Here is a 9,674-nt window from a genome sequence, read left to right on the forward strand (position 1 = left end):
AAATATAATCTCCTATTAGACTGGATGTCGTCATAATAATTCTTTTTTTAATCACTGGTTGGTGTCATGAATCATAGCTTATTTTGTGGATGGATGCATTGGTGTATGTTTCCAGCCTTTTAGATTTATTTTTTCTTATAACATGGAGTTGATTACGATGAATGATGGACTACACTGGGAAAAAAATCAGCGTTCTTTGCCAATTTTCCGTGTGTGTAGTTACAAAAGAATCGGTTCCCAGCATTACCTATTTGATGGAAAAAACTCGAATACCAGGGTTAGCCTATTCACTAGATTTTTAGTCCAAGTAAACTTTTTTGTATTGCAACATTTTAAACATCTCTATTGCCTCTCTTATGTTGGTACATCAATATATTTTGTTTATTTTATTGATATTTGTTTTTACTAGGATGAAGATTGTTTTCACAAGATACGCACGTGCACGCTCACTAATGTATGAAAATGTACGAACTGAAAAACGTTGATCGGGTTGGGTGAGCCATCCTTCTCTCCATTGGGAATTGTACAAGGAAAGAAGTCGAGAACACACGTCAAAGATAGAGAGAGATGCCAACGACCTTGTCGAATTGTGAAGTGATCATGCAAACGTTGGTACATGCACATAGGATACTGATACTGTATTCGTATTGGACTGTAGTAGGTGAAGGAAAGATAGTGCTACGAACTGAAGTTACCTTTAGCGATTCTGTGGGACCTGTTTCGGAGCTATGCTGGTTGATTTGGCGACAGTGACCGGCTGAACTAATTTTCCATTGTGTTGTGCCTTTCTCCAGGAGCTAGCCAATCTTGCTGTACCATGCAAGTGATGTTTCGATGATTAAGCCGCAGAACCTAACATTGACTGATGTTCTGCCTTTTCTCCAGGAGCTAATCCAGAATACCTTGAATTGAACCAGAGGTGGTCGATGGTATTGGAATGCACTGGCTTTGGCTCCACTCCAAAGCTATAGAACTCCAGCTAGCTCAAGCTCCTGCCTGGCTTGATCGCTCATCCACCGAATCACCTAACGAAAATTGACCACGTAGAATACCTCAAAGAAATGGGACGGTGGTACGTAGCTGGTGGTACACGCTCGCAGCTTCCTACATGTATATATAAACTCAAGTACTTGTTCGAACAAAATCATTCCATCCTCACCTGGCCATACATCTGCTCCTCAAGAGCTCATCAAGATCGACAATCTAGCCATGGCGATTTCCTCCCGTCTTCCAGCTCCTTGCTATCTCCTCATGGCGACTCTGATGCTGCTCATCATCCAGGCACAAAGCATCACTAGGCACTACGATTTCAATGTACGTATATATGCACGCACGCCCGCACTCATCTATGTTCTACATGCATTTTCTCACATGGATGGTGCTCGATCGTCTTCCGATCTCTGCAGGTGCAAATGGCGAACGTGACGAGGCTGTGCGCCAGCAAGAGCATCGTGACGGTGAACGGGGAGTACCCCGGCCCGACGCTGGTGGCGCGGGAGGGCGACCGCGTGCTCGTCCGCGTCACCAACCACGTCGCGCATAACATGACGCTGCACTGGCATGGCATCCGGCAGCTGCGGAGCGGCTGGGCCGACGGGCCGGCGTACGTGACGCAGTGCCCGATTCAGACAGGCCAGAGCTACGTCTACAACTTCACCGTCACCGGCCAGCGCGGCACGCTCTGGTGGCACGCACACATCTCCTGGCTACGCGCCACAGTATATGGCGCCATCGTCATCCTCCCCAAGCTCGGCGTGCCTTACCCCTTCGTTGCGCCCCACAAGGAAATTCCAGTTCTCTTCGGCGAGTGGTGGAGGGCGGACACGGAGGCACTGGTAAGCCAGGCGCTCAGGACGGGCGGCGCCCCAAACATCTCAGACGCTTTCACCATCAATGGCCTCCCTGGGCCGCTATACAACTGCTGCGCCAAAGGTACATTGCGCTCACTCTATGCTTCCATGCATCTTAATCGTCAAAGGTTTGTAAACCTGGTAACCAGTATTCTCACCGTGTATCCATGATGCATTGCAGACACGTTCAAACTGAAGGTGGAACCAGGAAAAATATACCTGCTGCGCCTCATCAACGCTGCTCTCAACGACGAGCTCTTCTTCTCCGTCGCCAACCACACGCTCACCATCGTCGAGGTCGACGCTGTTTATGTCAAGCCGTTCACTGTCAAGACCCTGATAATCTCTCCGGCCAGACCACCAACGTGCTCCTCACAGCCAAGCCGTTCTATCCCAAGGCTAACTTCTACATGTCCGCCGCGCCATACTCCGTCATCAGGCCTGGCACGTTCGACAACACCACCGTCGCCGGCATCCTCGAGTACCACAACCCCCACTCCGCCTCCGAGTCAAGCTTCGACAAGGACCTGCCACTCTTCAAGCCGACTCTGCCGAGGTTCAACGACACGGGCCTGGTCACCAACTTCACCTCCAAGCTCCGGAGCCTCGCCACACCGCAGTACCCGGCGGCCGTGTGTCACGCCCCGATCTGGATCGAGGAGACCAGAGTAGGAAGATGAGAGAAAGGGGATGAGGATGGCGTGAGGAAGGGAGTGAGCGAGAGAGAAACTGGGAGAGATATTTAGTTTACTCAAATAACAACCTGTCCAATACAACGCTCACGCGGGGGTTAAGTACCCCTCGACCTAGCTGGCTCACGCACCGGCCACACACACACTTACAGCTGGCTCACGCACGCACTCACGCTTGGCACAGCCAACTAGCAGTCACGCGGTGGTGCCTTGCACTGCCGTGGTGACATTCTCCCTTCCTTGAGAACGTACTTCTTCCTCCGTTGCGTCGTCTTCCCAGATGCTTGCTTGCGGGTAACGCCGGCGAAGCACGTCGTAATCCTCCCAGGTGATCGTCGGAGGAACTGTGTCCCAGGCCACTTGCAATTGAACCACGGGTGCGTTGCCCTTCATCATTCTACGGTCCAGTATCTCCACTGGTATGGTCTCCTTAGTGGACAGATCAGTGGTGACCGGAAGTTCAGAGAACACCGGACTGTAGTTGGGGGTGAAAGGCTTCAACTGCGAGACGTGAAACACAGGGTGGATTTTACTGTCGGCAGGGAGCTCCAGTTTGTATGCTGCAGGTCCAATTCTGGCGATGACGGAGAAAGGGCCAAAGAACTTGAACGCCAACTACGGGCAGGGTCGGCTCACCACAGACTTCTGTACATATGGTTGCAGTTTTAGAAGAACTTGCTCCCCGACCTGAAACACCCGTTCTGTTCGATTCAGGTCCGCGAACTTCTTGTGCTTGACTTGCGCGCGGTTTTTCCTGATGCAAGGACCAGTCCCACTGCTCCCCGTCCGGCAAGGCTGGTTGGGATGCAGGCCAGGTGGCCATGCTCCCCTCGTTGGCTTCGACCGCGTACAGCGCTTTGAAGGGAGAGCAACCCAGCGAGGAGTGAAAGGAGGAATTGTACCAGAATTCAGCAGCGGAAAGCCAACGGCGCCATTGCTTGGGAGTGTCGTGAACGGCACAGCGCAAGTACATCTCCATGCACTGATTGACACGCTCACTTTGGCCATCCGTCTGGGGGTGGTACGCTGTGGAGTAGAGGAGTTTGGTGCCTGCACCGGCGAGCAGTTCGCGCCACAGCGCACTGGTGAAGATCTTGTCGCGGTCGCTGACGATGGATTTGGGGATGCCGTGGAGCTTGACGACGTTGTCCCAGAACACGCGCGCCACCTGTGTCGCCGTGAACGGGTGCCGCAAGGGCACGAATTGAGCGAACTTGGTGAAGCGGTCAACAACCACCATGATTGTATCGTAACCTTCGGACTTGGGTAGTCCTTCGACGAAGTCCATGGTCAGCTCTTGCCAAGGTGCGGAGGGGATCGGCAGAGGTGCCAGTTTGCCCGCGGGCTTGCGAAGTTCATGCTTGGCTTGCTGGCAAACCTGGCACTGGCGCACGAATTCGTCGACATCTTGTTTCAGTCCCTTCCACTCGAAAACTTTCTTGACTCGGTGGTAGGTGGCCGTTGCTCCGGAGTGGCCGCCCACGGTGCTGTCGTGCATCGCGCTGATGAGCTTAGTGCGCAGAGCGGTGTTTGCGCCAATCCACAGCCGGCCCTGACGCCGAATGAGGCCCCGGTACAGCTCGTACTTGTCATCATCTGGGCTGTGCAGTGCAAGCTATTGCAGCCGTTCTTGCGCGTCCGGATCAGTGGCATAGGAATTGGCCACCTCCTGGATCCACGCGGGCTGACACAGGGACAGAGCATTGGCGCTGAAGTGGCTGCCCACGCGGGAGATCGCGTCCGCAGCTCCATTGTCGATGCCGCGCTTGTACTGAAACTTGAACTGCATCCCGACAAGCTTCGACATTGCGCGGCGCTGGACGTCAGTCACCAGTTGTTGATCGCCCAGCGTGCACAAGCTCTTGTGGTCGGTGAGGATGGTGAACGGCCCGCGCTGCAGGTAGGAGCGCCATTTGTCCACCACCATCATCACCACCAGAAACTCCTCCTCGTACGTTGAGAGTTTCTGGTTCTTCACTCCCAGCGCTTTGCTGTAGTAGGCGACCGGGTGGCCTTCTTGCACCAGCACGGCGCGAATGCCAGTGTCGCATGCGTCCGTCTCGATCGAGAACGGCTTGTCGAAGTCTGGGAGGGCGAGCACCGGCGTGGTCACCATCGCCTGCTTGAGCGTGTCGAAGGCGCGCTGCGCGGATTCGGGCCACTCGAATCCTTTCTTGGTGAGCTGCAGTGTGAGGGGCTTAGCGATGATCCCATTGTGCGGCACAAACTTACGGTAGTAGCCTGTGAGCCCCAAGAACGCGCGCAGCTCGGTGGCATTGGTCGGAGTAGGCCACTGAGCGATGGCTTCTGTCTTCTTAGAGTCCGTCGCCACGCCCTGCTTGGAGATGACGTGGCCGAGGTAATCGATGTGATCTTGTGCGAATGAACACTTCGACACCTTGGCGTATAACTGGTGCTCGCGGAGCAGGCTCAGGACGAGGCGAAGATGCTCCAAGTGCTCTTCCCAGGTCTCACTGAAAACTAGAATGTCGTCAAGAAAAATGATGACAAACTTACGTGTATACTTGGCAAAGATCGCGTTCATTAAGCATTGAAAAGTTGCAGGCGCATTTGTCAGGCCGAACGGCATCACGCGGAACTGAAAATGCCCGTGGTGTGTTTTGAATGCAGTGTTGTGTTCGTCCTCTTCACGCATGCGGATTTGGTGATAGCCTACCCGCAGATCGAGCTTGGAGAAGAAAGCAGCGCCGGCTAGTTCATCGAGGAGCTCGTCCACGATTGGCAACGGAAACTTGTTTCACTGTGATGTCGTTGAGGCGTCTCTAATCGACACAGAACCGCCATGTCCCGTCCTTTTTCTTCACTAGCAGCACCGGAGCAGCATATGGGCTGACCGAGTGTGTGATCACGCCGGCATCGAGCATTTCTTTCACTTGACGCTCGATTTCGTCTTTCTGGAGTGGCGAGTAACGGTACGGTCGTGTGTTTGTAGGTTGAGCTCCTTCTTCCAAAGTGACTACGTGATCGTACTGCCTATGAGGAGGCAGACCGGTTGGTGTGGCGAAGACATCAGCAAACTCCTCCAATAAATCGCTGATCGGCGTCTGTGATGGAATGCGCGACTTTGGTCTGGGAGGTTGCATTTCCACCATGGCATAGCCCAGATATCATTGCCAGCGATCAGTTTGCAGAGCTCGGCCGGCTGAACGGCCGCGAGCGTTGGTGTCGTCTTGGGTCGAACACCTTGCAGGGTGACCAACTCGCCGTCGTGGAGGAATGAGATGAATTTCTCTTGCCAGTGACATGTCATCGGACTGTTTTTCTCCAACCAATCCATGCCAAGTATGCCGTCGTAGGCGCCGGTGTCGAGCTCGTACATCGGCGTCGAGAAGGTGTGGCCCTGCATCCACCACTTGAGCTCAGGGACTTGGCGAGAGCAGGTGAGGCGATCGCCGTTCGCCACACGCACGTCCAGGGTAGCGATTTCTTGTGTCTCTGCACTGACACGCTCGACGAAGGATTTGTTGACGAAGCTGTGCGTGCTTCCGGAGTCTAGCAGTAGCAGCATCACCTGGTTGCCCACCAGTGCGCGGAGACGAATGGTGTTGGGCGCCTCTGAGCCGTCCAGCGCGTGCGCAGAGATGGTGCAGCACTCCGGAGGAGGGACGGCAGGCTCTGGAGCGTCGAGCAAGTCGAGCGCGTGCACGACGTCATCAGTGAGCACCTCGCCATATGCGCCGACCTGAATCGTGAGCAGCTGCGCCTGCGGATTGCAGCGGTGCTCGCGGCTGTATCGATCGCCTAACTTGAAGCAGAGCCCGTTGGCGCGGCGAAATTCCTTGAGTTGACGCTCGCGCGTATAGTCGTCAGGCTGTTGGCGTGGCGCGGCGCCCGGGCCCGCTGGTGGCGCTGGAGGTGGGCGGCCTTGGGGTTGTGGTCGCGGCCGCGCTCGTGGCGTGTTCAGCTCCTCCTCTTGGATGTGGGCAAGGATCGACGCGCGCGTGATGCTGGTGGGGGCTTGGAGACGCACGGCCGCGCGCAGTTCGTCCTTGAGGCCCAACAAGAACTGCGTGATGAAAAACTTGGTGGAGAGCGATGGGTCGAGCGCCAGGAGGTGGTACATGTGGCTGTCGAACTCCTGGCGGTATTCGTTGACGGTGCCGCTCTGCCGGAGTTGGAGAAGCTTGTGCATCTCCAGTTCGAACTCGTCGGCGCCGAATTCCTCGATGATCGCTGCGCAGAACGCCTCCCAGCCCAAGCCAGCATGTGTTTGACGAAATGCCTGCAGCCAGTGCGCGGCCTGGCCCTCGATGTACAGCGTCGCCGTGGTCACCCAGCTTGACGGCGGCACGCGGTAGAGGTCGAAGTAGGCGCGGCAGCGATCCAACCAGAGTTATGGCGCCGTGCCGTCGAAGCGCGGAAAATCGTGCTTGGGCGGCTTGATGTAGTTGTCGTGGTGTTGGTGGAGTTGTGGCTCATTCTGCTGCTGGAGCGGCGCCTGAAGCAGAGGCGGCCGCTGATCTGCGAGGCGTGGGGACGGTGGTGGTCCCTGTTGTTGTTGGTGCACGGGTGGAGGGCGCAGAGGAGGCGGCGGGGGTGGAGGTGGTGACGGGTTGAGGACGGCGCCCGGTCCCGATCCGCACGGCGACGGCGACCTCTCGAGCGCCTTGCGAGTCTCGTCGACGTCGGCCTGGGTGAGATCCACCTGCTTGGACAGCGCCCGCAGATCTTGCGCGACCTGCGCGTTGAAGGCGGCCTGCACCTCGAGTCGCTTTTCGTTGTCGGCCTTCTGCTCGTCGAGGCGCGAGAGAACGGTCTCCATGAGCGCCTTAAGCGTGCTGGTGTTGTCGTCCATGGCAGACAGCAGCTGTCGCGTATGAACCGATGGTTTGGACGGCGCCGTTGCTCCGCTCTGAGCCGATCCAACCCCGCCGAGGATTTTGGGCGACTTGCCGAAGCAGATCACACCCGCGGCGGTGGATGTTACAGATCAAGGCCAAGAGGTTTGTGGAGGCAGCGGAGAAAATTTTTCGGTAGGATTCGGCGGCTCTGATTACCAAATGTCACGCCCTGATCTGGATCGAGGAGACCAGAGTAGGCAGATGAGAGAAAGGGGATGAGGATGGCGTGAGGAAGAGGGTGAGCGAGAGAAAAACTGGGAGAGATATTTAGTTTACTCAAATAACAGCCTGTCCAATACAACGCTCACGCGGGGGTTAAGTACCCCTCGACCCAGCTGGCTCACGCACCGGCCACACATACACTTACAGCTGGCTCACGCACGCACTCACGCTTGGCACAGCCAACTAGCAGTCACGCGGTGGTGCCTTACACTGCCGTGGTGACACCGTGCCACAGTCAGTGGACAAGCGGTTCTTCTTCACGGTTGGGTTGGGCACACGCCCTTGCCCCGTGAATGCGACGTGCCAGGGGCCTACCAACACCACACAGCTTGCGGCGGCCATCAACAACATCTCCCTGGTGCTTCCTTCGACGGCGCTCCTTCAGTCGCACTTCACAGGCAAGTCTCGAGGTGTCTACGGGTCAAACTTTCCGGTCATGCCCCTCTCACAATTCAACTACACTGGGGTATCGCCGAACAACAGGAATGTGGCCACCGGGACCAAGCTGCTCGTGCTGCCATTCAACGCGACGGTGGAGTTGGTGATGCAGGACACGAGCATCCTTGGCATCGAGAGCCACCCTCTGCACCTGCACGGCTTCAACTTCTTCGTTGTCGGGCAAAGGTTTGGCAACTACGACCCTGTGAATGACCCAATGAGGTTTAACCTCGTCGACCCCGTCGAGCGGAACACCGTGAATGTGCCGGCTGGTGGATGGGTTGCCATACGGTTCCTTGCTGACAACCCAGGTAAGCAGAGTTGCATATACTCTCTATATTCATGCAACTGGATGTTTAGCCTGTGCTCATACGTGTGATATGCATGTATCCGCAGTTGTATGGTTCATGCATTGCCATTTGGAGGTGCACACAACTTGGGGACTACGAATGGCATGGCTAGTGCTAGACGGGAGCCTACCGAACCAGAAGCTGCTCCCCCCGCCATCCGATCTTCCGAAATGCTAGTCGGAGAGGATCAAATTAAGTTGTTGATTTTTTTTCCTCATTTATCGGTGTGATAACTTGCAACTGATTTCTCCTTCAGAAGATTTTTATGTATTTAATCAGTGCGCTGGTCTTGTAATTTTCTTGTATCTTTTAAATATTTTTGTATCGTTTGTAGCGACAATGTTTTGACTCTTCTCGAATAAACAATGATGTCAACTGAAGGTCCAAATCCTTAAACTGTTTTGTTAGTATTTTCACGTTGACTTAAACTCCATTTTTTTTAAATCACTCCATTTGTTATTAGCAATAAGTGTTCTTTTTTTTAAACAAGGCAAAAGACTTGTCAAATAAGTGTTCTTTAGTTTCAGTAAAACTATAACTTCAGTGGTACAAGCAGCATGATTCATTAGACTTACCCCGAGTAAAAATAAATTGGGTTTATCTAAGGCTCATCTAGACGAGACATTGTTATGTCACATCTAAGTGACATTATCACTTGAAAGTATGGTACCCTTGTGTGTTGTTTTGTTCCAGTTTTAACCTCTTTCTTTTCCTGTGGCCCCCTTCAGCCTAGGACCCAAAATCCTATTCGGAGCCCTTAGCGCCGGTTATAGGACAATCTGCAAACCAACGCACACCTCTCTCGCTCATGCACTCTGCCCATTAACTTTTTTCTTCACATCCACACAACGCTAGGTTTTCGTGAGTGCGCGCCAGGTTTTCACGATCGCAGTTTGCTTTTTTGATTTTAGGATCTAGAGGATTCCCCATCTGGGTTTTCTTTCTGATTTCCCCCCCTTTTTTATTTGCTTTTTTTGTTTCCACTTTTTCTTTTTTCCGTTTCCCCTTTTTGTCTTGTTTTTTTAAATCACAAAAGGTTATCAAATTAGCAAACTTTTTATAAATTCATGATTTTTTTAAAATTCACGAAGTTTTCTTGAATACGTGCACTTTTTCGAAAATTCGCAAAAAATCAAGTTCGTCAACTTTTTCAAACTCGTATCATATTTTTTTAGCCATGATTTTTTTTTTCAAATTCACAAAGTTTTTGAGTTCTTGAGCATTTATTTGAACTCGTGAACTTTTTCTGAAAGTTGTTAA

General features: G+C 53.5%; 1 pseudogene; it reads left to right on the top strand.

The window, feature by feature from the left end:
• Window positions 1-1,209: 1,209 nt before the first annotated feature.
• Window positions 1,210-8,591, top strand: LOC123049111 (laccase-4-like; annotated as a pseudogene).
• The last annotated feature ends 1,083 nt before the right edge of the window (window positions 8,592-9,674 follow it).

The sequence above is a fragment of the Triticum aestivum genome, chromosome 2D (genome assembly GCF_018294505.1).
Source record: "Triticum aestivum cultivar Chinese Spring chromosome 2D, IWGSC CS RefSeq v2.1, whole genome shotgun sequence".
In the NCBI taxonomy this organism is placed as follows: Eukaryota; Viridiplantae; Streptophyta; class Magnoliopsida; order Poales; family Poaceae; genus Triticum; species Triticum aestivum.